Source organism: Pezoporus wallicus, unplaced genomic scaffold (assembly GCF_028554395.1).
Source record: "Pezoporus wallicus isolate ANWC-B61680 ecotype Strahan unplaced genomic scaffold, APGP_CSIRO_Pwel_v1 scaffold_6446, whole genome shotgun sequence".
NCBI classification, from domain to species: Eukaryota; Metazoa; Chordata; class Aves; order Psittaciformes; family Psittacidae; genus Pezoporus; species Pezoporus wallicus.
The window spans coordinates 6,873,855-6,900,616 of NW_026636264.1; the positions used below are offsets into that span (position 1 = coordinate 6,873,855).

General features: G+C 43.9%; 1 long non-coding RNA gene across 2 annotated transcripts; it reads left to right on the plus strand.

Moving 5' to 3' along the window:
- The first annotated feature begins 998 nt into the window (after window positions 1–998).
- LOC130594097 (uncharacterized) lies at window positions 999–26,693 on the plus strand. Of its 2 annotated transcripts, none has more exons than XR_008970977.1 (3): window positions 999–1,268; window positions 1,979–2,039; window positions 25,447–26,693. It is a non-coding gene; the product is annotated as an uncharacterized LOC130594097 (long non-coding RNA). The 2 variants fall into 2 exon arrangements; XR_008970976.1 differs by lacking the exon at window positions 25,447–26,693 and adding an exon at window positions 5,899–8,626.
- Window positions 26,694–26,762: the final 69 nt, after the last annotated feature.

A 26,762-nucleotide genomic window follows, 5' to 3' on the forward strand; every position in this document is an offset into this window, starting at 1 on the left:
CTCACGGTCTGCGGCCGAGCCTCTCACAGCAGGCGGCCCTAGTGCGCGCCGCGGCCTATATAGAGTGCCTAGCACCGGGACCGGGAAGGGAAGAATCGCCCCCCGCCAGCATCGCCCAGCCCGGGAAATGCCGCACCGGGAAAGCCCCGGCAAGGGCCGGACGCATGCGCGGCCGGAACGGATGTCGCTTCCGGTATGGGCACCTCCCGCTAGCCCCCGGGGTTCTCCCTTCTCTGGACCCCGGTACCCCAGCGAGCGCCTCCGTGTGCTGCCGCCGGCGAGAGTAGCGTTCCCCGGGGCTGCCCGTACCCTTCACCCCTACCCCTGTTCCTTCAGCCCTACCCCGTTCCTTCAGCCCCACCCCTGTTCCTTCAGCTCTACCCCTTCAGCCCTATCCCTGCCCCTTCAGCCCTGCTCCCGCAGCCCTACCCCTGCTCCTTCAGCACTGCCGCTCAGCCCCTCTCATGCGGCTTTGACGAGGCAGGGCGCCGGCAAGGCAGGGGCAGGCCGTGGTGTCAGCGGGCCGTTAGGTACTTTCCTCCCGGCCGGGGAAACCCGCCGGAGGAGCGTGCTTCCCCGTGGTGGGGATTTCCAGCTGCGTGGGGTTCGTGGGCGGCCCGCGTGGCCTCTGCACCCCGCCGCCGGGAAGGGGAGCGGCCCCGGCCCGCTGCCTTGCCTGCGGGACGTCGTGCTGCGCTGACGGAACCGAGACCGGCTGCTGCAGGGGAGGCCTCGGGTCGCAGCTGGGTTCCCAGTGGCACTGCTCTCCCCACAGAGACCGGAGCCCGCTCCTACAGCTTTGCTGACCGCGAAGGAGCGGCCAGGAGGGGACTTGCTGCAAACGCGGCAGGTTTACCTTGTTCTCCTCGGCAGCAGCGTGAAACTGGCCATTTTTACTAACGCAGGCAGCTCTGCAGAATGCAAGAGGGGAAACAACACTGCCGGTGAAAAGACTTTAGTTACTGAGAGTCACAGGGGAAGACCAGAAGAAAGGCGAAACACAGTGTAACTTTCCACTGGAGGGGATTAAGACAGTGTCTGTGCGTATAGAAGTGTGAAGAACTTCCACAGCAGGTACCAGATCACTGACCGAAGCTCAGAATCTCCCCGCAGTCATGGTCTTGTCATTTCTTGTAAAGAAACAGCAGATGCATTTTAAGAAGCCCCATTTAGTAATGTCAGAATGGTTGAAGGGAGTTTACATAACTGAGAACTGAAGAGTTAAAATAAAGGAAGTATAACTGAACAGAGCATTATGACACTGGCAGGTAATTTTCTGTAACAGAGTTCCAGTAAGATGAATTTGCAGGAGACTCAGTCATATATTTCCTAAAATTGTTTCAAATTTCCTGTAATGTGATGACATTTATGGTGTATAACAATACTGTCAAATTTCAAACAGCCAGCTGCAGTAGCAGCTAGTATAGCATAGCTTCTACTGTGACACCGTTTAACTCCACATAATTATAGACATAACATTTGCTGTTTCAGCAGTTGCACAAAAATACCTCTGATTAAAAACTCCTTTTAAGAGTTTAAAATGGTTATCAGATCACTCATAAGCCATTTTAAGGAAGCTGGTGACATGGAGAAGACAAGATTTAAAAAACTGAGACAGCTGAGAGTGGTGGGGTATGGGATTTAGAGTTTTATTGGATGTGGGGAACTGTTAGGAAGCCAAGCTCTGCATATGTGTATGTGTGTGTAGCTCCACACATAGCCACATATCTGCCCATTCCCTCTCTGTACCCTTGCCTCCTTCCAACTTGCCAATAAAAATCGTGCTTTTCCTCCGCTCCCAGGCATCCAGGTTAGCAGTTTCAGGCCCTCACATTCTGCTTGGCAAGCCTCCTGTCGCAACGAGGAGGGAGTCAAAGGGGAGAAACGAAATAGCAAGTTCAAGTGCTTGTAATAGCAGAAAAAGAGGTGTAGCTGCCCTGAACTGATGGACTCTTTCTTCTTGTTTTGTCTCTTCCAGTATAGTAGCAGCTCCCCAAGTTCTCCATTCCCAGCAAATCCTTAGCTTTTCAGAGAAAGAGGTAAGAGGGAATGTTGCCCACCAACTTATCTGCAATTATGGATACTCATTTCCCAAAGGACATGAAGTAAGAACATGACTATAAGTTCCTTCTTAGGACTGAAATTCCCGAGGAACAGTGCGTTATCATCAGCATCCTGAATCTGGCTTCAACCTGGGACCACGGTCACTCTCCAGAGGCAGAGAGAGAGGACAGCAGTAGTGCTCATGTCCTACCTGTGAGGATGGAGGCACAGACCCAGAGGTAGAGTGCAAGCTGGATCGTTTATTGAAAAGATTACACGATATTTATATGCTTCCAAGCAATTAGCAAAGCACATCTGTGTTTGCCTTGCGGTTACATCAGGTGAAAAGGCTATCTGACTTTCTTATCGACATCCTCTTTCCAGTTCCGACGTCCTTGTTCCTTGCCAGTTCCAACATCTTCCAAGTACCAGTCAGGGACAGGTCACTCTTAATTGCCTGCTGTAGTTCCTTCTTCTCATGGTCACTCTTAATTGCCAGCTGTAGTTTCTCCTTCCCATGGTCTCTGACAGCTTTGATACATTCCAACCCCCACACCTACCCAAGCTAAATGCAGGCTTCAGCTTTGGTTCTCAGGCTGTGGCACATCACAGTGGGACTGAACCTTATTATTCCAGCACTTTTACCTGCTGCAACAAGCTTTCAAGATCACAGTTTTGACTTAAAAACCAGTAGGATTAATAAAGTGAAGCAAGACACTTTGTAGACTCTGATAAAGTCCTGCATTCAGAAAATGTCCTCAACCAAAGGAAACTGCTTTCTTACAGATGTCCATCTAATCACAGAGGTGGAAGTGCTAATCAAAGTTTGGCTGCCACATTACCACAGGTTATGTAAATAGACCTAATGGCAGAGTTGACTGAAACAACAAAGGTGATGCAGCAAATTTCTGGAGGTGAAACACAGTAACCCTACAACATGAGTGCATTATCAATGCCAGCATGAAACAGCACAGACAGCCCTTAAAATACCTGATGTACCACATTCCCTCTCTTCTCCAAGGGGCCTGATGAATGTCAGTCTCCCCAAGCTGTCATCCTTCTCTGACACCTTCTTCAGTGTTCTGTCTTCCACAGCATTAAAAAGCCTGGCTTTAATGGTGCCTCTGTAACACACCCCTAAACATCTATGAAGGGGAAGAGAGGAAGAAAAGGCACTGTTACTTTCCTTTCCACTGCTAATGCTCTTCTCTCCCATAAATTACAGAAAAAAAAAAATACTGTTACCTAGTTTCTCACCACCATAAGTGACTGTTGGAATATCTCAGTAGGATTTCAGTTACACAACTTAAGGACAACCTTAACAAGCTGACATGCACAAATATTAACTATGAGTTTTATCTTGTGTTTTCTGGAGATAGAACCAGCTCAAGAGTAGCCAATTCATCATGTCAGTGCTACCAAGGATAAGATAAAAACATAATCTGCAGTTTCAATGATACTGCTCTGGTCTTTAATCCTGGCCAAGCGTTCAGGTAGGCAGGAAAACAAACTCTCTAAAACACTAAATGTATTACTTCAAGTGTTTCTGTAGCCTACCTCACTGTTTATATATAGAAATTACAGAAACTATCTTAATTCCAAACTCCTTTTATGAGTGAGAAACAAGGCATTTCTCCAAGGCCTCACAAGGCTTCATCAGGAAGCCACACAACTCAGCTAGTGAACTGAGAGATGGAAGGAGACTTCTATACCCACTCTCCCACTAATCTAAACCCACCTATAAAACCTGTATTAAGAAACAGAAACAGTTATTGCTGGCTAGTGCCCACAGTTTTCAGCTTACCAAAGGTATCAAATGACTCTGTGGAACATGATCTGCTTATTTTGAACATTGGAGCATTAGCTTCATCTTGAGCATCAAGCCCCTTTCCAGCAGTAAAGGGGTGGTTTTTAGTTGTTAAGCTGATCTAAGATGGCAGTTAGCACTCCACGAAAAACTACTGAACAAATTTTCTTTGGAAGATGTAGTTCATCAACTCCTTCAGGTCTTAAGGATAATGATGAGAGAAATAGGAAAAAAATAGATATTAAGGAAAACTTAGGAAAACCCAACTTGATGCAGAAAATATTAACTGCAGGTAAAGTTGCACTACCCATTTAATTTACAAATTAATCGAAGTCTCAAGAGCAGAGTAATTCTGACATGCTGTAAACATGAGATCAGCAAACTGTGTTTTGATAAATTAGTGGATGCAAACTGCCCACTGTTTCAGCTAAACACAGCAACAGGGCACCTGCTTCTAGACTATCAGTAACTATTAGTTTTTTTTTTTAAATTAGACCTTTTAATTTGCATTTGGGCATATAGCAAAAAAAGTGTAAAAAGTCATAAGACTCAAATATCATATCTAGACATGAAGGGCACCTGTGACTCATTGCAATAACCTCAAATGTTCAAGGGATTAAAAAAGCAAAACCCAGAGCGTACATCTCGCTGCTTCCTTACTGAAGGTCAGTATATTTGCAATCTGGAAAGTTTCCATTCCCTTTTCACTCAGACAGTTTTGTTTTCCACATCCTCCTACTCAAAGGATCATGAGTACAAAGGTTAAAGTTTACCTGAATCAGTTGTGGGTTTTCTCAAGTTTAGTGCTTAGTTAAATTCTCCCATAAGCCATAAACAGTCTCAAAAATGTATCAAGGTCACACTGAGTAAGTTGAGGCTTTTAGATCAGTCAAACTCTTTCATTGTTACTTATTTGGATGATAAAAAGGGTTGGAATGAGTTGCTGAAAGATCTTGGTAAATGCTGAGTTCAATTCCGTTTTTTTTAGATTTGAGAATCTACTGACTTTCTCTGCTACCAGGAAGACAATTTTGTTCTTCCTGATGGTAAAACAAACATTACATTCAGCAGGAGAAAGGAATCTGAGAAATGCCAAAACAGAAAGGATTGGACTAAAATAAGCCACATTTATATGGGAAGAGGACCACCTATATATCAAGGAACTTAAAAGGCTGCTATTCAGCTGCATTGAACTGTGTAAATTCAGAGCTCCACATTCCTGGTTCTTCCAAAGGAGTCCTCTTTCTAAAAAGCAGGTTTCTTCCTGCTGTCATAGTAAGAATATTTCTCTAGATCTTATTTCCCTCATTCCTCGTCATTCCTCTGCAAATTTTACATCCTTCCTAAAGGGTTTAATTTGCTTTAGTTGAACTAGCTGTTGCTATTCATGTTCTTGGGGGATCTTGTATGTCAATACTCCTTCAACTGAAAGAGAATCAGATGTGGCACTGATTTCCTGAGGATAACACTGGAGATTTACTACTAAGACTACTACTAGGTCCAGAAATATACAAGTGGTTTGTGAATCACGCTCAGTGTGACTGCATCACACCTGACCTAGGAACTGGATCATTGCTGTGCTGAAGCATTTTATTTAAAAAGCCAGCTACCTCAGAAATTAAATCAGAGGTTAATATTCAATTTGTGGCTGCTAGCCAGAAAATACTAGCTTAACCTCTTAGCAAGGCTCATCATCCTTCTTCCTCTTGCCAATATGTTTTTTCTTCAAATACACTCTCATGAAAATATTACAAATTTAACATAAAGTCTGTATGTGCACTATCTAATATGCACTATGTAATGTGCGCTTTTCTTTCAGTAGTGCACATTAGATTACTTCTCATTTATTTACTCCTGTAAGTACTGAAAAGACAGGGTTTTCAGTACAACTGAAAGTCCTTTCTCAAAATATTCTTAAGAAACACAGTGTATACAAAAAGAAAAAGCTGAGCTTTTTTGTTTGTTTTGTTGGTTGGTTTTTGTTTGGTTTTGTTTGTTTGTTTGTTTGTTTGTTTCCTTGTTGTTTGTCTGTTTTTTTTTTTTCCTAGCATCAACCCAAGCCTGCACTGACTTAAAATCCATCTATCTCAGTACCAGCCAGTACCAGCCATCCCAGGTAGCAGATAATCTGTTTATGCAGTGGAAGCCATATCTACCTCTAATGCAACCATTTGGGCCTATTACCTGAAGGTCAGTGTTACTAATTATGATAATCCAAAAGGTCACTCAGGTCCTTTTTTGGAGAAAAAAAAGCTTGCATCCAAATAGAAACATTCTTGGCTCAGAAATTTGAAGTACCTGTGAGTGCAACTGGCTGGAGGAGCAGCAGCTAGATCCTGAGTTCATTACCCTACAGTGTTGCTGAGGCGGAGGATACAGCAGCCTTGGAAGAGCAAAGGGTCCTTTGTTACTGTGTTGGGTAGTTTCAGCAGAGAGAGACAATTTTCAGCTGGAAAAGCACTGTCCTAAAAATCACTGGGATCAAAGAATGGGAAGAGAAGGGATGAAGTAAGATTCTCCTGTCTTTCCATTATGTGAGATTAAAGAAACAAAATAAACCACCCCATTGCTAACACCCAAAAGCAATGAGTGCATGTTTTCAAGAAAAAGGAAAACCTGGTAAAATATGCTTGTACAATGTCTGGAAAACAAAACCCCAGCCTCTGAGGCTTTAAGAAGTCATTACTTTAGAAAACATTAATGTCATAACTAGATCTGAAATGGATTTTATCCTGCTTGGAGAGTAAGGCACAGACTTGAAATAGACAAGACCACCAGTTGTGAGATTCAAGGTGCTGTGCTTTTTTCAGGCTCTGGTAATAGTGAAGATTAAATTACTGTCTGAGGGCTGGCACAGAAGAAATCTGTCTCAATATCACATATTTCAAAGCTTTAAGCACACAGGATCACTTCTAGCACCACCTGCCCATTGAGAAGTACAAATGTAAGGGTCTGAATACAAACACTTTGTGGTTTGATACTGGCCTCTTGCCACTTCCTTACGACTTCCTTGGTTTTATTCTAGAGAAGGTTAACTCAAGGCTCTTCCTAATGCAGTGTTGAATGTGTATCTAACTGTGAGCCTGGTTTTTGTCTGAGCTTTGTTAAACACATGCTGTAGGTCTCCAGAATGCTGTCTCCTTCATTTGGCCACACAATTATAAGCATAAAATAAGCTACTGTGAGAACATATCCAAAATGAAGCAGGATATCTTTCTCCGAAAGAATATACAACAGTTTGGCATCAGCCCAGAACTATAAGAGTTTCTGTTTTCTGCAGGTCTGTTTTTCTTACTTGGAAACAATAGTGGTATTCATGCCTGGGCAGCTCATGAGGTTACCACTTCTGAAGCTGCATGTATCAATATGCAGCAATCACTATAAAAGATGCATCATCATACTTCAGACCTTAGCACATTCAGTGTTACCCCAGTGATTTCCCTTCTGCTGGGTCCTACGGGGTAATTAAGAAATTAATTTGTTTTGAAGTGAAACATTGCATGTACATATGAAGCAGCTCAATCCTGCACACAGACATGTAGATCTGTGGGCCAAGGCTTTGTAAGGCTGAAATACATGTACACAGTGAGGGCTGTTCTTTTGTTTCTGCCCTTTCAAATCTCTCTTTCCCCTTCCAGTCAGCTTCTTTCTTGCCAATGTTAATCTTATGCACACAGAAAATGAGCACATTTATACAATAACCTGTTTGTCAAACGTTGTTTTGGCCCTTTAGTTATTCCACACAAGTGGTTTTCAGCTGACAAGTTGTCAGCTACATCGTTTGCAGGTTGTCAGGCCTCCCATGTTACAGTATATTTGCCCAGCCCTAGCGAGAAAGACTATGGCTTTTTCACAGACAAAGATAAGCTACAAAATTCATTGCAAACCAATTTCTTCTGCTCAGTAAATAGTTGAACAAAAGGCAAGCCTCTGCAAAGCAATGCATGTTTGTCTTCTGTAATATAACACTATGTCAGACACCACAGAAAGCTATAGAAAGCAGGCATGCTACAGCAGCTCTGAAAACAAAGAGAGATGCTGACCGGCAAAACTCTTAGGAAACACCAAGAAAAAGGGTGCAGAATTTAAATGTCAGGCAAGAGAAGAACAAAGGTTTCAATGATGCCATTAGCAAGAGACAATAATCTAGTAAAATGTGGAAACACTGTAGAATAGGTATATATATCTGATCAGTCTTTACAGTCAAATGAGGAAAAAAAGGTGCATTTAGGATGCATTTTTTATTAAATCCTGGAATAGATGTTTAAAAATGGATTAAATGCACCATGCTGAAATGCCTTTTTCCCTATGTTAATTGCCAAGGAGGTGAGAGTGTTAAGTCTCTAGTGAGCCTCTTCTGAGGCTATTAGGACAGATAATACAAATCTGGTTTTTGTCTCATGTTTCTGTAACATCATAGGAGACTAACGTAACTAAAATAGGCAGATGAGGGAAAACTACAGATAAGTCAATGATTGCTCCAGATCTACATGCTTTTCAGTATGTGTTTTATGAGCCAAAAGCAGGAACCCAACAGTTGTTCCCATGAACTGGACCAGTGGTCTGACTGGGGCACTCTGCTGCTGCTTCTAGGAGCTGCAGAAAGTACAAGAAATTCTACAGCAGAAAATTATGAGTAAACACAGCAGATCTTCAAATACCTCTGTCTTTTAGTTTCTGTCCATTTTCACTTTTGTTTCATTAAATACAGGATTTGATAAAACTGCAGAGAAATGAAACTGAAATGTTCCCTTCTGGGTCAAGTGATCAGAACCTATGAGCTAGTTGTTTGTTTTTTTAAACGTACTGCTTGGGAGTGTGTTTTTTTAAGAAGATGATCAGGAAAGGGTCATTGTTTTATTGGAATAATTACACAGAATGAGCAATGACAGTAACATATTCTTAGTAGGACACTAAAAACTATCTGTAGATATCCACTTGGCCTGACCGAACTCATACAACACCAGCCCAGAAGGCCCAGTCTTGGTAGCCACATGCAGTGGTCCTAGAGAGCCTCTTCTCAGCAGGGAGCATCTTCTCTGGGGTTGGGCTGCTCCTTCCTGTGGCTCACTGCTGTCCCCACTCTGAGCATCAAAATGCCAGGTACATGGCAGCTGCATCTCTCATGTTAGCAGCAGTTCTGCCATCTTGTCCTCATTCTCTGTGTCCAACAAGTAAATGCAGTAGGTGACTACTATTTAGGTGGCCAGACAGGAAGAGAGGGCATAGTGATAAACTGCTCATGGGGAGGATGGTACTGCAGAAAAGCACTGTGGCATGTTTCACACATCAGGAGTTTGGAAAGCTGAGCAGTCTATGGGCAGGTTCAGACACATAGAAACTTTGAACTTTGAACACACTTAAGAAGTGTGGCATGAAGGCAGATTTCACAAGACAAGAGTCAAGCTAATCAAAATGATCTGGCTGTTCCCATCAAGGGCTGCATTTTCTGGAGTATGATCTGTCATGCAGCATGACAGTGGGATTTTATTGACAAAGAGGCATCAGTGGAATCCTCAGTGAGGTTTCAGATTGGTTTCTGGGGAACCACCTTTCCAGAGGAGGCAGGAAATTTGGCAGGATTACCCTCAAAGTTTGTGAGAATCATGTTTGAGGCTGAAGGGATGAGAGTTCATGGGCTGAAGATGGATCTCCTCAGCCTATGGAGCCAAGGACACAGAGGAGAGAGGCACACTGCTGCTGCAAAGCCAGTGTTTCTGTGGTGAATATCTGTTTTTCCAGCAGAAGTGTGTTCAGCAGCAAAAGTCCAGCCCTAGGGTTCCTCAGGGTAGCTACAGCCATCAAAACACTACAGACCACACACCTCTACAAAAAAACTGCTGTGAAGAGAGGGCAGCGATACAGCCAGACACTCACTCCTTTGCCTTCTCCTTAGCATTCCTCTTGTCCCCAAACCCCTCACCCCTTCACCTCTTGCATCCAGCCACTGCAGAGCTCATGAGGCCATGCTTCCCCCATCTGTGCCCCAAAAGGAGCCACAAACAGCCATCTCCCTACCTGAAAGAGCAGAAGTTACAGGGTCTTGTTGACTCGCAGCACAAGAGAAGGCAGGATTGAGGTATATGCATGTTTCCTGGGCAGCCTGTGAACTGGAAGAGGTCCAGCCCTGGCAGACCACGGGCACTGCCTGACAGTGTCACCCACATCATCCAGTGTGGTACCCAGTGCAGAGGACAACATGGTCATGTCTCTGGCACTGGACCACACTCCTGGAGCAAGAGCTGTTTCTTGGGCTCTTCACATAGAATTTAAATGTCTAAGAGGTCAGTGCACAACAGCAAGTCATAAACTATAAGTTAGGCCATTAACCCCAACACTGCTTCTGGTCACAGGAAGTTAATAAGGTGAAAACTGGTAGGAAAAGGGAGAATAAAGTACAGCATTATCTGCAAGTATTTAACCACCCATGTGCTGATGAGTGCTGGGGGTGCCTGGAGTTGGGTTGGTTTGGTTTGTTTTTTTTTTTCATAAAACCAGAGTTCAGAAATACTATTGCAATTGTCCACAGAGTTATATTACAAGAATTAATACAATAGATGTAATCACATCACATGCTATGTAGGTTTTTCTCACCTATTTTAAATTCAGAGAATCCTTCCCTTCAGACATACTGAGTCACTTTCCATTTGGTAAGTTGTTGACTGAGAATTAGGTTAGGAAACATTTCTGGCTGTTCAAATCCTGATCCTTTTTGCTTGGCTCATCTCTCATACTAGTTTAGAAGTAGTTAAACTTGAAGAGGTGTGTGTCACATGTTAAACTTCGTTTTTTTTTCACCCATCTTTCTTGTATTAGCTGATTAGGAGAAAAATTATGTTTCCCCCAACCTTTGCCTAGCAGTGTCAATTCTTTGCCAGCTATTTTTGAAAACAAAAGTAGTTTTAGTAGTGACATTACTCCATTTCTCTAAAACCAAGATGGAATCACAAATTAATTGAATTACAATCAACATCAGAGGAAACGCTTGTGGGTTTCCTTATCTCTTCCCATGTAATTAGGTATGAGTCTTTTGTGTTGCTTATCTCTGTCCCATTGGAAACAAAGCACCAGAGTATGAAGCAGTGACCCAGGAAGCTCATTAGTTTTCCTGGCTATTGGATTTGCAGTGGTAGTTTTTTGAAGTGGTGACTTGGACATCCCTGAGGAGCGCAGACGTTCTCTGCCTGACACAGGCCAGTGAGGAAGTGCAGAAAAGGAGCTGGTGGTGTTTTAGCACCACCGAGTGGACAAATAAGGGAAAAGAAGTTCAATTTTGAGACGAGATGCACGGGTGTCCTGGGCAGACAATATTCCCACCGTGGGGCTGGAACCCCAACCTCACCCACGTTCTTCTTTCCGACAGGTATCTCAGAAAGCTGTCATACACCTTGTCACCAAATCATAAAATAGTTTGTGTTGGAGGGGACCTGAAATGTCATCTGGTTGAGCGATGAGCAGGAATATCTTCAACTAGATCAGGTTGGCAGAACCACAGCCAGCCTGGCCTTGAATGTCTCCAGGGATGGCGCATCCACCACCTCTCTGGACAACCTGTGCCAGTGTTTCACCACCCTGATTGTAAAATACTCTTTTCTCACGTTCATCAGCCTGAGTCTTCCCTCTTTTGGTTTAAAACCATTAGCTCTGTTGTTACACTGCATGTGGTCACGGGGCCTGGGAAGTCACTCTAGAAAACATCAGAGCTGTAAATACAAACATGATGTCTATAATAAATATAACTGCAACACAAAACCAAAAAAGTGTGTAATTTGTAATACAGAATTTCAGTTGTCTCAGAAATAGCTCAGAAGTCTCTCAGTATTTTCTGCCAGTTCTGCCTCCCTGGAAATCAACACCTCATGAGGTAAATGACTGTGTCATTCCGTAAATTACAGGAAATAAAACCCTTAATGTAATGTTTCAAAGTGTTTCTTATACCTCAGCTGTTCTGTGGGGCTTTGGACTCTCGTGGGTGGCTGGCCTTGGGCAGCTTTTAATGCTGCTCACAGAAGATATATGAAGACACGTAGCAGCTGTAGCTAAGAACTGCTTTCCCCTGGCACCAGATAAGATATAGCTTGTTGAATGAGATAAAAGTGCACTCATCCCTCCCCCCACCATATATTCCCTCTACTTTACTGGCACGCTTTGAGCTTTGGCCAACTCTGTGACATATCAGTTACGGATCTATATTTTGGGTTATAGTACAGCCCAGAGAGCCCTCTGTGCTGCTCCACAAATGCACACACTGTCTCTTTACCAAAGCACTTAGGGTTGGCTGAGATAAGCCAGGGAGAAAATGAAAGCATGGGTTACTTTTGTTTTCATAGCAGCTCTGCAGCAGGAGTACCACAGCAGCCTGCTCCATGCAAGGAGTCTCGGTATCCTCCCTTACCAAGATGGTGGAAAGCAGGCAGAGATGGCTGCTTTCCAAGAGGGGCTCTGTATGCCCCTCTTCCCAAGGGCAGACTATATGCCGGTGTGGGAGACAAGGAGAGGCAATATCCCTGAAGTACGTCCTGTAAGAGATTAACACTCGGGTGACTGGTGAGTATCCTTTGGGATACACCTAACTGCACTGCTGCAGCCAGCGGAGCTCTCCTGGGCGAGGAGACTGCACACATCCTTTCTGCAAATTCCACTTTAACAGCATGTTTGCTGCTTGCTTATCACACACAGCCTGCTTAAAATAGAAACATCTGAGAGACAGCTGACAGCACAGGTCCTCTCTACTTTGAATGGAGAAGAAAAGTCCCCTTAAGAGGATTCAAAGGCTACAAATTATTAACTTTTGCTGGTACTTCTCCTTCATCCCACACACACACCTCCAAAGGTCAGGTGAACACTCAGAGCCAGGTCTGGCAGTAGATTTCTCAGCTGTTTGTAAGACATCAGACCACCTAAGTCCAAAACAACACAGCTGAAGAAAGCAAAAAGGGGCCTGAATATTATTTTCCTTGTTAGGCTGGTTTGGTGGAGGAAAACCCATCTCCTACCTACCTGTCACCCTCCGACATCAGAGGAGGCACTCACATCTTCAGCCCCAGTACTCTATAATACTTGATTACTTTATAGTCCAAGTATAGCAACCGTGGTATTATTCCAAGTTATCTATAACCCAGACTTGTTGGCTGTACTTGTTTAACCCTTTAGAGCAAGGAGAGAATTCACAACAGGTCCTGCACATCCTGGGCGTATGAGCTGTGCAGCAGGCTGCTAGGCCAGGTGGGCCAGCATGGTGACACTTCTTACTTGCTCATGGGCACTGTGCAGCCCATGGGACTGGAGACCTGAACACATGGGGACTCCAAAATTACACAAAATAGTTGAGATGTGGAATAAGCATGTTAGATGCCACACAGTATTCCCTATCATGACAAACTCAGCCACCTTCTATTTTCTAAAATAAGCTTGGCCCTTTCTTTCAGGACTGAAATGAATTGCAAAGACAGCAGGGGTCAAAGGAAGCTTCTGAGCTATGGACCTTAAGTAAAGCAAGGCAATGAAAACTCTGAAGGGCAGATTTTTAGTCTATGCTTGTCCCTGGAACTTCTTGCTGGTTCGCTCCAAGTAGCTTTCCACAAAACAGCTTAGCATCAGGTGCCTCTTGCTTTACACATTGACATTTTGGATTCTTTTCAGATCATCAGAGTCATCCTAAATGTTGCATACAGGGAAAGTGAGTGCTTAACGTGGGGTTCAGCTTCCGTTTCGCATGGGAAGCTCCTTAAAGTCCAGCTTTGCAGTGTTCAGTTTGTAAGCACATAAATTGTCTTTTACATCTGGTTCTGAACATCTGGGAGATCTATTAGCAAGCTTGTTTAGAAAGTACATTTGATCTCAGTTCTGGCTAGAGCAGAGCATTTTGTCTCTCCTCATCCTGCATTGCCCAGCTGTTTGTTTGTGTACCAGCTTTCTGTGTAAACAAACCTGCTCCTGCCTGATTCATTCAGCAGTTTCGCAAGCCAGCATCCGTGACTTTGCAATTCCCAGCCCCCCCCCCCCGGAACAAGGCTGATTAAAAGAGAGCTTGTACTACCCCACATCTGGCCTGGTACCTCCCAGTAATGGGAAAAGGGATACCGATACCTACGACCACATATGCATTTGAATACAAAGAAGAGATTGTTCCAGCTCACCCAGCTGTGGCAATGGCATTAAGGACACCAAAGTCTGTGCTATGATTTTCATAGTAGGAGGTCAAAGGCTTTAGAAAGCACGGATAAAGTACGTTACTTGGGTGTCTCTTACGCATCTTGCCATGTGGCTGGCTCAAGCTGTCAGTTGCATTTCAGAGAGGTAGCAATATGGTTTATTTCCCAGCTTAACCTTGATGGAAATGCAGCTTAGAGAGCTAAACCTGGCTGGCTTAGCAGCATCCTCCATCTCCCTGTTTCTTCCCTGTATCTGGAAACCAGCTTCTCAACCTGTCCCCACCTGACCCTCTCCAGGCCCTGATCCTCCCCAGGAGGCACCAGCAAGCAGTTAACCATTCTCCTTCTGAGCTTGTTTCTCACAAGCACTGTTGAATGGTCGGGTAACAGAGAACAGACATGGAAAGGAAACAGGACAAGACCAAGCCAACAGCTGCCCACATGCATCACATAATCCTACCACTATGCATCTCTCTAATCTGTAGTGCTACCTACCAAACCACCCAACTACATGTGCCTTCTCCAGAAGACAGTGAATGAAGAAACAAAAAAAAAAGCATGTAAGAAGAGTTTTAAATCATAGAAGAACATAAATAAAGAAAAACAGTGATTTCCTGCAGTTCTGATCATTCTATCTCAGTCACTTTTCCAATGACATCTGCAAATGTCTCCAGAGCAGGATTCAACAGCTGTGCAAAGGCAAACACCTCCTCATTGCAGCATGCTCCCTCTGCTCCGTGTTAGTGGGAAGGGAGATTTTCACTAATAGAAGAGCCAGGTAATTGCATGTATTAGTACTTTAACAGTAAATTGTGTAAATTAGACTGCAATTGAAATGTAATAGGCTGTTTTCACAGCAAATGTTCAACATCTGCAGGTGGTGGAACAGTTCTCATCCCAGTGAGAAAAAAGTTTTTTTGCTGGGTAACAGACATGTCCATTAGTATGACTGTGATTAAACTGCTGGTATTACCTAGCAGAGATTACATCACAGGGATTCATCACCAGCTTTGCAATGAGTGCCAGCCATCACATGGTGGAACATACAGCATGGGTTCATGAAAGGCAGGTCCTGCTTGACTGACCTGATCTCTTTCTACAGCAGGGTGACCTGCTAGTGTATGACTGAAAGGCTGTGGATGTTGTCTACGTCGGCTTCGACAACATTCAATTGTTGTTGAGCAGCCAGTTTCTCCAGGAGAATGCTGTGATCATCCCCCTGTACTGGGCACTAGTGAAGCCACAGCTTGAATCCTGTGTTCAGTTCTGATCCCTCACTACAAGAAAGACTTTGAGGTGCTGGAGAACGTCCAGAGAAAGGCAATGGAGCTGGTGAAGGGTCTGGAGCACAAGTGTGATGGGGAACAGATGAGGGAGCTGGGTTTGTTTAGCCTAGAGAAAAGTAGGCTCAGAGGAGACCTTATCGCTCTTCCTGAAAGGAGGTTATAGCAAGGTGAGGGTCAATCTCTTCTCCCAAGTAACAAGTGATAGGACAGAAGAAAACAGCCTCAAGTTGCACAGGGAAGGTTTAGATTAGCTATTAGGAAACATTTCTTCCCCCCAAATTTATTCCCCCAAATGGTTGTCAAGCGCTGGTGCAGGCTGCTCAGAGAAGTGGTTGAGTCACCATCCCTGGAGGATGTGCCACTGAGGGACATGGTTTAGTGATGGAGTTGTCAGTGTCAGGTTAAGGGTTGGTCTTGTTGATCTTAAAGGTCTTTTCCAACATAAATGATTCCATGATTAAGGTGCCAACTATTTAGCTAAGTTTAAGTGCTCACAAGTTACACCCATAGTTATCCTGAAATCATTACAGATGCAAAACCTGGGGGGTCATTACTGGGGGATCAGTGTGTGAAATACCTAGAGCTACCATAATATTGTGCCTGAATACTGCTTTTTCAAGAAGATTAAGGTCTGAGTAAACATCAGGCCAGGGAAGCCCCACAGCCTGTGTTATGCAAGATACCAGATAAGATAACAAGCCTGTCTCCTGGATTTACAGCTGTGAAAGGGCTGAATCCTTCCTACAACTGACTGGGCAGAAGTTTAACCCTTTGTGAATCCAAGCAAGAGCTGGCCAAGCAAGTTGACCTCACAGGTTGTGCTAGTTCATCCTATGTAGTTGGTGAGCAACAGACTCTCCGAAGTATCTCACTAATGTTTATTACCTTATATTTAAGCTTATATCTGGAGATCATATAAATGAGATTCTAACAGTGTCCACAGTTAGGGGTTATAGATTATCAGGTTTTTTTAGTTGACTGTCTGAAGCTCATTCCTATGCTAAATTGCAAGCTTCTTCCTTGCTTCTCACATAGAGGTTGTTTGCTGCATCATTCTCAGCTGAGTTGGATAAACCATTTCCGAGATTAATATAAGCAACATGAGGAGAAAAGTAAAAGCAAAAGAGAAGGATCCCAGATAACGATTTTAGCTGAAAGCTGACATTCGGGTGTTGATAGAATACAAGAACACTGTTCCAGATGGCAGGAGCTGCAGAGGAAGAAGAGCACAACTGCAAGAAGTAACAAAAGGAAGCTAGCGATAGATGAAGTCGGATGAGAAACAGACACTCCAAGGCATCCATCCAGTTCTTCAGGTTACATAAAATTAACTTTGCCACTTATGCACTTCGTTCCTTTTCTGGGTGATGCACATTGCAGATGGAGTTGGTAGCACTGCTTGTAATTACCACCGCTTGACAGTTCTCATTATGAACTCCTGCTTTCTGTTGCTGGTAAGCTTGTTAGATGTTACTCATCCAGGCTGAAATGTCTTCTGCCAAGGCTTGGCCTCGGGCTGATTCTTTCCCCCTCCATTTTCTTTTAGGAGGAGGAAAGGGGAGGGCAGTTTCAGTAAAAATGGTTCTGTGCTTTTCAGGGCAAGATTAGGCAACTGTTTATTTGAGCAACAGGCTGAAATTTGGCAAAAGAGGAAGGAGGTCACCCTGATGCCAGAAGACATAGCCAGGATATAAATGTGTTTTTAAAAAGCCTCAGCTCACGTACTTTAGCAGAACCTTGTCAGCTTGGCAGATGAATTTGTAGGGGGCTGTGTCAGAAGCAGAGGGCACGCCGTGTCCCCTGCCAGCTCCCAGGCCTGGCAGGACTGTGTCCATTGGGCAGTAGACTGGATGCTGCCTGCACCCAGTTGAGTGCTTCCAGCCCCGTGAGGGGCAACACTTTCTGTAGAGTGCCCAGGGTGCTGCTGCGATGGAAGCATCAAGGCTGAGGGTGGATGTGAGTGGGGAAGTGGGGCTGAAGTGGCAAGCTAGAAAGGCACTTGGATTGCAAACCAGCGAGAATAAAACTGTGATGACACAAGGAGGTGGAAAACAAATACTAGCACCCCAGCTTAGTGAAGAGCCCAGGACCTGAACTGGGATGACTGGTGGGACAAGAGGAGCAGGGTTGTCAGGAGGAGGAGGAGGGAGAACAGAAAGGAGAGGGGAGAAAAACACCTTAGTGATAGCTACCATGTCCTTTCCAGAGCCCACAGCAGAGCTGAGGTTGCTCCCTTCCTCTTTCACCAGCAGAAAAGTGGAGATCAGCCAGCATGTATGGTTCTTCCTGCTTGCAGGGGCTTTTTGCACAGGCTGAAAACCTGTCACTCCTGTCCCTTGGTTAGATCTAAAGCCTCACTTCTCCACCAGGGATATGCATTAGCACTTCACCTTGGTGAAGCACCTCAGCCTGGGATGAGGACAGACTTCTTTGCCATCTGTCATGAATGCTTTCTCCTGATGCTACGGGGGAGATGAACAGTGAGACATGGTGCACAGGCGGACGAGCTGTCTGTGCTCCCTTCCTTGCTGCTTTGGAGTGGAGAACAGCTGTCGCCAGGCTCTGCTGCACAGAGATGATAAAAGGCCCTAGTACCACGAGTTGCAGCAGGCCCTGAAGCATGACATGAAGCACTTACAGAGGAAGAACTTGAAGAATGGGAAAAAGCAATGGCCATTAACCATATCCCTACTCACATGTCCTAATGATCTCCTTCCACGCTCAGCTGCCAGCCTCCCCTCACACTCCCAATATTTTCAATCCCCACAAAACTAAAGCTCTGCCCCAGTCATGTCAGTATGTCCTTGTTCTGCACCTCAGCATCATCCCAGTACCATTGCCACCAGTACCCGCTATCCCTCAGGCCTTTTATCCCCAGTACCATCTGAGTATCCCAGCACTCTCCCAATAACTCAACCCCAGTGGCTGCACCCAGGAGCCCTTCAGGCTTTTGCATTACACCCTGTTTAATGCAATGTAGCCTCTACACCTTCACACCGCAGTCATCCCCGCATGAGAAGTGATGCTGCTCACATTCAGATTTATCTGTATCATCTTTCTTAGATGTCTGTTCCTACAAGAACTCCCATATCCCTGGTGCTGTCCTAGCCTCCAAGGTCTAGTTCCCAGTGTCATCTTGTAAACCTTCTCCAGCTGCTTCCTATCCTCCATGTGAAGGGAGCTGAATGCAGAGACCTCACCAGCAAAACAGCACAATACTTTCTTGTCTTTCTTAGATGCAGTCAGCTCAGTCCCAAGGACTGGGGTTCCTCCCAGCTGACCTTAGACACCCACATGCAGCCAAGTGAGCTTCAGTTTCCTTTACAGTGGTTGGAGATAACTGGACACTTTTAGGGCACCATTGGTCTAACTCAGTTTAGACATTTACTTTGGCTGCCACAAAAGCACCATTATCTCTGTAATCACTCTAAGTGGAGAAAAGGATTAGCTCAGTTTAGATATGTCCTTTGTTGACTTACAAACTTTGTTGAGATGACTGCATGCCAAACAACATTGCATATTTACCCTTATTTCTTAATTCATGCTCAGTGATGATCTTCATTTACCTTCAAAACAACATTTTGAGTTTCCAGGTGAGTGTCCTATGTCATGAGCTTGCTGGCTTGGCAGCAGCACCCTTGGCTGATCGATGCCATCAGCACACAACAATACCACACCACACCGTACCACACCACACCATACCATACCATACCATACCATACCATACCGTACCGTACTGTACCGTACCGTACCGTACCGTACCGTACCATACCATACCATACTATACCATACCATACCATGCCACCTAGTGGCAAGAGTTTGGATCTCAAAACGTGGTGTAGAAAAAAATTCATAACAGTTGAGCACAGAGATGCCAGGGTGGTAAGCCAGAATAAAGAAGGGCAGGAATAAAGAAACGATACAGGAATGACTTTTCCACTATTTCCATCCTTGTTCCTAGGAAGCTGTTCTCAGCTAGGCATCATTTGGAATACACTTAAATGGTCTCTTTTGTTTAAGGTCAGTATGTACCAGTTTGATTGGCTTGATCAAAATGAGTGAGAAGTTATAGAGACTAGAGAATGGAGGTGACAGCATTACACACTGGAGAAATCCAGGTGGGCTCATGTCTGGGAATCTCTCAGCAGTTTTGTGTATTGAAAATGATTGTGTAAGAAATTGAAAGGCTCCAAGAAGGGCTGTAAGAGTACAGAGGTTTGAAACCAGCTTCGCACAGGGAGTGTTGAACAAGCTACAGGTTTTCATCTCAAAAATAGAGAGGTCTAAGGAGAAAAAAGATGAAATTTAAATAGGAATAAAGTAATTAGGAAACTATTGCTCACCCTCCCTTCTGTTACAAAAGTCAGACAACATCAACTGAAATTGGCAGGGACCAAGTTCAAGACAAGCAAGATGCAATGGCTGTTTACACAACAGTTAACCAAGCAAAGAACGGTGTAACTCTGACACATGAAGCAGTGAATAGTGAAATGCTTCCCTCCTGTCAGGAGAGCGTTCAGGGCTCCTACACCATACACGCAGAGTGCAGTCTGTGGTAATACTTCTGTGCTCTGGACTTTAGACAGACCCATGTACATGTGTGCCTTCCTGTGCTTGAAACCCGTCTGCTGTTGGCCATTGTGGGCAATGGGGTACCTGCTTTGGCAGAGCTTTGCTTCAGGAAGGGAAGATGTTCTTAGGGAAAAAATTGTGCTTAAGTATGAAACAAAATCCAGAAACAAAAGCACAGTGTGCAAAGATGGAGATGATTTTCTTCAGTTGATCTTGAACAGTTATTTTCCAAGTTTTACCATAGTTTTGTTTTTTTTTTTAGTTGTGCACTGAAACAAGAAAATCTGAAGTAACATCATCTTTCAAAAATTAACCTTGGCTCCAAGCTTCTTTTACATAGTATAGGTTACTCATTCACGGAGTATTTTCATTATGTGCTTCTGTAGTGAAGATAATTCGTAGCCATATTTATTTGAAGGGTATATTACAGTGAATAAGTATATAATAGATATGAGAAGGCAGGGTAGGATTGTCTGGCAGCCTTCAATCTGTCATTCCCATGACTGCTAAGTTGGTAATATCTTAACATTGCTCTTTGTGTGGGACAAATAATAAACCATTATAATCCAGAGGTAAGGCTTTCATTGCCTACATGGTACTGAATGTATTTAGTTTTCAGTTCCATTTAAGTCCCAAGTGCTGTCAGAGTGCCAAAGTTTCAGTCAGTATGATTTTTCATATTGCAAATATGCTTTGTTTAGTTTAAAATGAAGCTGTCACTTAAATCCAAATGCACAGTGTCCACAGCCTTTCCCTCAGCAATCAGGCGGGTCACTTTATCATAGAAGGAGATCATGCTGGTCAAGCAGGACCTGCCCTTCATGAACCTGTGCTGACAGGGCCTGATCCCTTCATTTTCTGGCATGTGCTTTATGATCTCACTTAGGATCATCTGCTCCATGACCTTCCTGGCACTGAGGTCGGGCTGACAGGCCTGTAGTTTCCAGGGTCTTCCTTCTTGCCCATTTTGTGTAGCAGCATCACACTGATTGACATCCAACCCTCTGGGACCTGCCCACTAGGCCAGGACTGCTGATAGATGATGGAGAGGGGCTTAGCAAGCTCCTCTTCCTGCTCCTCAGCACTTCTGGGTGTAACCCGTCCGGACCTGTGGACTTGTATGTGTCACCCACCTTCCAAGGTGCTTTCTAAGGCACTTTCTCCCTTTTGTATATGGGCAGGTAGTGGTTTGCCTGGGAGCTGGGCTGGGAGCAGACCTAATACTCTCCAGCAGTTCATTCCCTCCTTCTTCGTGTACAAGTGAATAGGGAAGGAGGAAACTGAGCCACTTCTAGAGATGCAGCAGCTGAAGATCCAGCTTAAGCTGCCAGAGATATTTCTTCTTTATTTACTACTGCAGAACAAAATCCAATTACCAAGGATTTGATTAACCTATCATAAGAAAAAGAATCATTTGACCTGGAAGGCCAATGCTTTTCTTTATATCACTACATCCTTGTGCAGTTTCAACACTGGTGGCATGAAAGTTTTACCAATTAAAAAAGCTAAAGTGACCACATTAAATTTGTGGGTATGCACCATGAACAAAATAAAAATAGCTAGCGATGCTAGAATCATTCCAAAGCAAACACAACCTAAAAATAACGAAGCTAAAGTTAAATTTAACAGAAATCAAATATATTGAGATCCAGGAAATCTGAAGCTAAAAAAACTCTACTTTGCTCTGAATCTTGAAAAAGTTATTTCAGGATCATGAACAGTATTTGGATTGATAATGAGCTGGGATGTTTTTTATGTCTTATCTATGTAGTTCCTTCTGTTTGAGATTCTGTCCTTTACAAATGTTGAACACTGGACATTTATGAAGCAATTAAGCATTTAGAAATGAACATTCCCTTTCGACTGTTATGGTTAGATTGCTTTTTATGAGGCAAAGGCATGAGGACAAAGGAGATTCTTCAATCTAAGACAACATCAGTTCTGAAGTTGAGCACTGCTCTGCAGAGGAGAAATTTGCTTGAATAATGAAATTTTTAAACAAAACCAGGGAACATTAATTAATGCTTCACACTTGGTAAAACTATCATTCAAGCACACAATTAAATGTAATCTTTGATGATCTCTCTTCTGGTTTTCAAAACATCAGCAAGAAGATATTCAGGTTGTACATTTTGGGTCCATGCTGATGTATTACGTTTTCAAAACTGGTGTGATTGTTACCAGTACTCCTCTGAAAAGCCCCAAAGTTTCTGAATTGCTGTTAGGGTCATCTTACTTACCCTGGGGTCCGTGGTTTGGTGGGTGCATGAGCTAACAGTGCTGTGTAGGATACACTTCCTTTTTCCTTTTTAGGTAAGCAGCTTGTACAAACTCCATCTCTTTAATAATTAGTTATCAAGTATTCTCTTAGATAGTTTCTTACATAGTTTTTATCTATCTCAGTTTTCCATAAAGGTGGGTTGAGGGAGCTGTTCTGTTTGGGAAAACAGCAAAATTCACACAGAGTCTGATGTTTATGAACTCTCTTCCCTGAGGCAGCCATGAACCTAAAAGCTGCTGTTGGCACAAATGCCACAAAATAAGGAAAGTCAGCTTCAGCTGGAGAACAGCCATCCTCAGCCAATTCCAACAGCTCTAGTGCCATAAGGACCTCTCACCAGGGGTTAGTTGGCGGCTTCTCCAAACCCATCAAGCCAAATCTGTCAGTGCACGCGTCTTTACAGATCTTCCTAAGATATTCTTCCTAGGGGTCTTAAAAAACTTAAAAATTCCCTTGCCTGGCTATAGTACTGCCACAGAAGACCAGCGTTTTGGGGGGATCCCAAAATCCAATCGTTACTGGATTTAATGGGTTAGTTCAATTATTCTTTCAGCTGTGTGGGTTTCCGAGGACTTTGTCAGGCAAGGCTGCTGGAGCCTGAGACACCAAATTCCTGCTGGGACAGGAGATCCCAGCCTCTTCTCTACAGTGCCCTGTGTTGTGGGGGGGTCTCTGCTGAAAGTGTGAAGCACGAAGGGCTGTTTGAGTATCCTCAAACAGGCAGGAACCATGCTGGCAGGAACACGGATGGTTCGCAGCAGATTGGCATTGTAGCATTTGGATTACTTTTCAGTTCCTCCTAGAGCTTTTAGCACAAAAGTGGAATTTACACTGCAAAGGGAAGGTTAAAAACATGGAAACATTCATCAAGCAAAACTGGATTCAGTTTGTTGGAGGTCTGATACGCAGATCTGTGATTTACTTTAGGCTGGAAGCAGAGTTTAGAGTTCGCTGTCATGGCTGTTAATTACATTGTGCAGAGCTCCAAGCTTATTTAAAACTGTAGCAGACAAGTGTAATTTGTGTGTTTAGGATCAGGGTGATTCACTCAGCCACATGAAAACCCATGGCCTGCACTGGCAGGGGGACAGCTCGAGCTCTGCTGAGAGGGGGCGCTGCTGGTGTCAGCTTCAGCTATTCTCTGAATTATTTAAAGCCAAAACCAAGGAGAAAATTGAAAGTAAAAGATGTAAATTAATTATTACTATAAACCAGGGGGGAAATCCAGCTAATGGAGAAATCGCTTTTAGAGGATGCACCTCCTGCTGCCCCCTCAGCTGTGCTTCAGGGTAAGTTTTTCTTCCCCCAGCCAGAAAAATAAAAAAGGACCTAAATCAACAATTGCATTATTAATTTTCAATTTATGGCATAGCAATGGGTCTCCAAAAGGATGCTGGATTAGTTGACTCAATAGACTCATAGAGTCAATCTGTGTTTGCATTTATCCACATTCTGGAAAGCTGAACTTAATTCAGTGTGAAGTTTTAACTATAGTCACATTTTGATGATTGAACTACACCCTGGGAATGGAGTTTATATACGTCTGACACCTGGCTATCACACCCTCCACTAAAGAATCCCAGTTGAGGTAATGTAATGATTTTCATGTAAGTGATGTAGAGACTCCACATACCTACTGAATGGATGAATCAAGCAATTCACCTTTCAGCAAGAACATCTGAAGGAGGTTTTACAGGATTAGTAAAATTAATGGGAAATAACAGATGAATGACTTGTGCTCTCATTGAAATAATTGTACCAGGCATGACTGCATGCTTACGCTTTTGCAACCATGGTTTTCATTACTGGGACTGACTACAGATTTCTGCTTTCCTCGTCTCACTAGATAGAATGGCATTGACAGGTTTATACCGAACAGCAAATATGAGGGAGGAACACCCCAGGGAGAATATGCCAGGGTCTGTACTACTGTGGTATTTCATTGCTACACCCATGAGTTGACCTAGTAGCATTTTGCTCCTCTTTTTTTGTAGAAAAAGCTGCATAGAATCTGAAACACCATCAAGTCAATGGGCAGATGAGAGATACCAGGATTGCCTGGCAAGCCAGAGTTTCATGGTGGATGCAAGTGTTGCCCAGCCTATGAAGGTGACACCGTTGACAAGCTGGGCTCCAAGAGAAGGCACTTGAAACACCTCTACAGAAGGGCAGGCCAAGCGCACCTTGGCTCCCAAGGAAGCTTTCTGGGCCAGGTTTTTACACTTTCAGGACATATTTGGATAGTTCTTAGCCCTACCTGTTAGCTTGCAAAGGGAAAGAAACCTTGAAATTACTTGATCAAACAAGTTATCGTCACACTGGCAAATTAACTCATTTCACAGATGAGGCATGTGAAGGGAGGAGATTTGCCAGAAGCCTGTGCTCTATTAGAGTTCAGGGTTTGGCTGTGACCCTGTGCGATACTGCTGCCCATCCACTCACCAGTGACTACCTGACTAGTCAGATGTATCACGTTACTGGGATCACTGTTTGCCTTTCCACGCAAAGCAAACCAGAAAAGCTTGCTTGTATAAAATGACTGTATTTTGAATCTTTTCCGTATGAAGGAATCAGGAGAATCAGTGCATGTTGCAGATCAGGCATCTGGATTGCTGGCATTGGTGTGGGGTGTCACACAGTTAACCTCAGAATGATGGTGTGTTGTCTTTCATGCAAGATGGTAGTGCACAGGAATTACCGAATAGTTAGGGTTGGAAAGGACCTTAAAATCATCAAGTTCCAATTCCCCTGCCATGGGCAGGGACATGATTTTGTTGCAAATGATGCACAGACTCCATATACCTACTGAATGGATGACTCAAGCAGTTCACCTTTCAGCAAAAACTGGTTGAGTGTTTTTTTTTGCTGTGTCTAAGGAGTTCTCTGCTAACTAGACTCAAATACCGCTTGAAAGGAACACAGTGTTCCCATCCCCCTATCCAAAAATAGAAAGGGGAGAGACAATACTTCTTCAGGCATTTGCCAAAATGATAAGGGAGATGAACAAAAACCACTCCCTTCTCTGGAGTCTGCTTTAAGCTCACCAACATGCTGCTTCACCTACTCCCGTGCTGACGCTGCTGATCCCGAACTCCCACATGTCCCACCCGCCAGTGTGGGGCAGAGGGAAGCAGCAGTGCTCTCTTGTCTGCATTGTAAAACAAAGTCGTTGGGGGAGGAAGGGGGGATGGGGAAATGCCAGTGAACTTCTGAAGGAAGTGACATCTCTTCGATGGTATCACCTAAATTGGCGTGCCCAGGCTTGAAACTCCACCTCTAGCGTGTTGTTCCCTCTACATTTAGGTCACTGAAGTACATCTCCAGGGAGGGTTTGTCTCCTGAAAGCTTCAAGATACATACATTGCTTCCTGTCTCCCTAATCAGCTGCGCAACAGGGTAAATTTAGAAACAAAAGGCAGCGCAGCAGCGCTGGCAAATGTGTTTAGTGCACATTAAAACCTGTTTTGGAGAAGTCAGAACAGGTCGTGCATGTCTCCAGCTCAGGCAGAACTGGCAGGCTCTGAGCAAAATAATAAATGACTTGCATACATTTAGCACCTTTCATCTGAGGGAGCCTGAAGTATTTTACATAACAGGAGTTATCGCCTACCCACCCATGAGCAGGCACCTGCGGAGGCCAGGCTGCATGAGCCAGATGGGGTACAAGCATCCTAGTGAGGCAAGTGAAGACTATCACCTCCTCTATTCAAACATGCAGGAAGAATTCAGGTGGGCACATGAATTAGCCAGGTTGGGATTTAGCCAGGAAAACAGTGTATGAAATAGTCCTTGCTTGGCAATAAGTACAGTGAATTATTTAATAACCCCAAGCCAAACACAGAGCATTTCATCTTAACTTACTGAAATGGCTCCAGAGTCCCAAACAGATTTATATTCCAAAAACATTCTTTTTCAAGTCTTATGAAGCTTGTTTATTCAAGGGCAGAATTGCAAAGAGCAGAAAGTCAACTGCAAGGAAGACCTTCCTTAGTAGGGAAAAAAGAAAAAAGATACCATAAAGAGAAAGCTTTGAGGTAAAGGGGGTGGGAAATACGCCACTCCATTAAGGGAAACGTATTCCAGTAAACAAATGATGTATAAGTCTGCAGGCCATAATTTTTACCACAGTGCTCTGCACTGGAGAACGTGCAGAAGACTGTTTCATTAGAAAAGACCACACACTTCTGCTGCTGGATTTTTTTTCCCCTTTTACCCAGTTTGATGCTTTTGTTTTTGCCAAGACTGGTATCTGGGCTTCGCTTCAAGCTCATCAGTAGTTCCCTTAGATTTTCAGCCAAAAATACATCTTTTCCACAAAGGCTGGATGATTTTCAGGATGATTTTACTTCTCTGCAGGAGGTTTTTCTCCTACTAAGTGGGAGCTGTGCTCAATCTATTGTATCTTGGCCACACTCAAACTCAGCTGGCTGGGTTAATTCACAGACAGATTGAACACATGCAGTACATTTTCTCAGAAGACAGATAGCACTAAAGCACCCTTTACCACAGTGGAAACATTTTGTCCAGTATGTTAAAGCAGTTGAGCTTAATTAAAGCATGCAAATGTTTTCAGTAGGAGAAAAGAGGACTTCTTAAGCAGAGAAAGAACTAATGTTTGG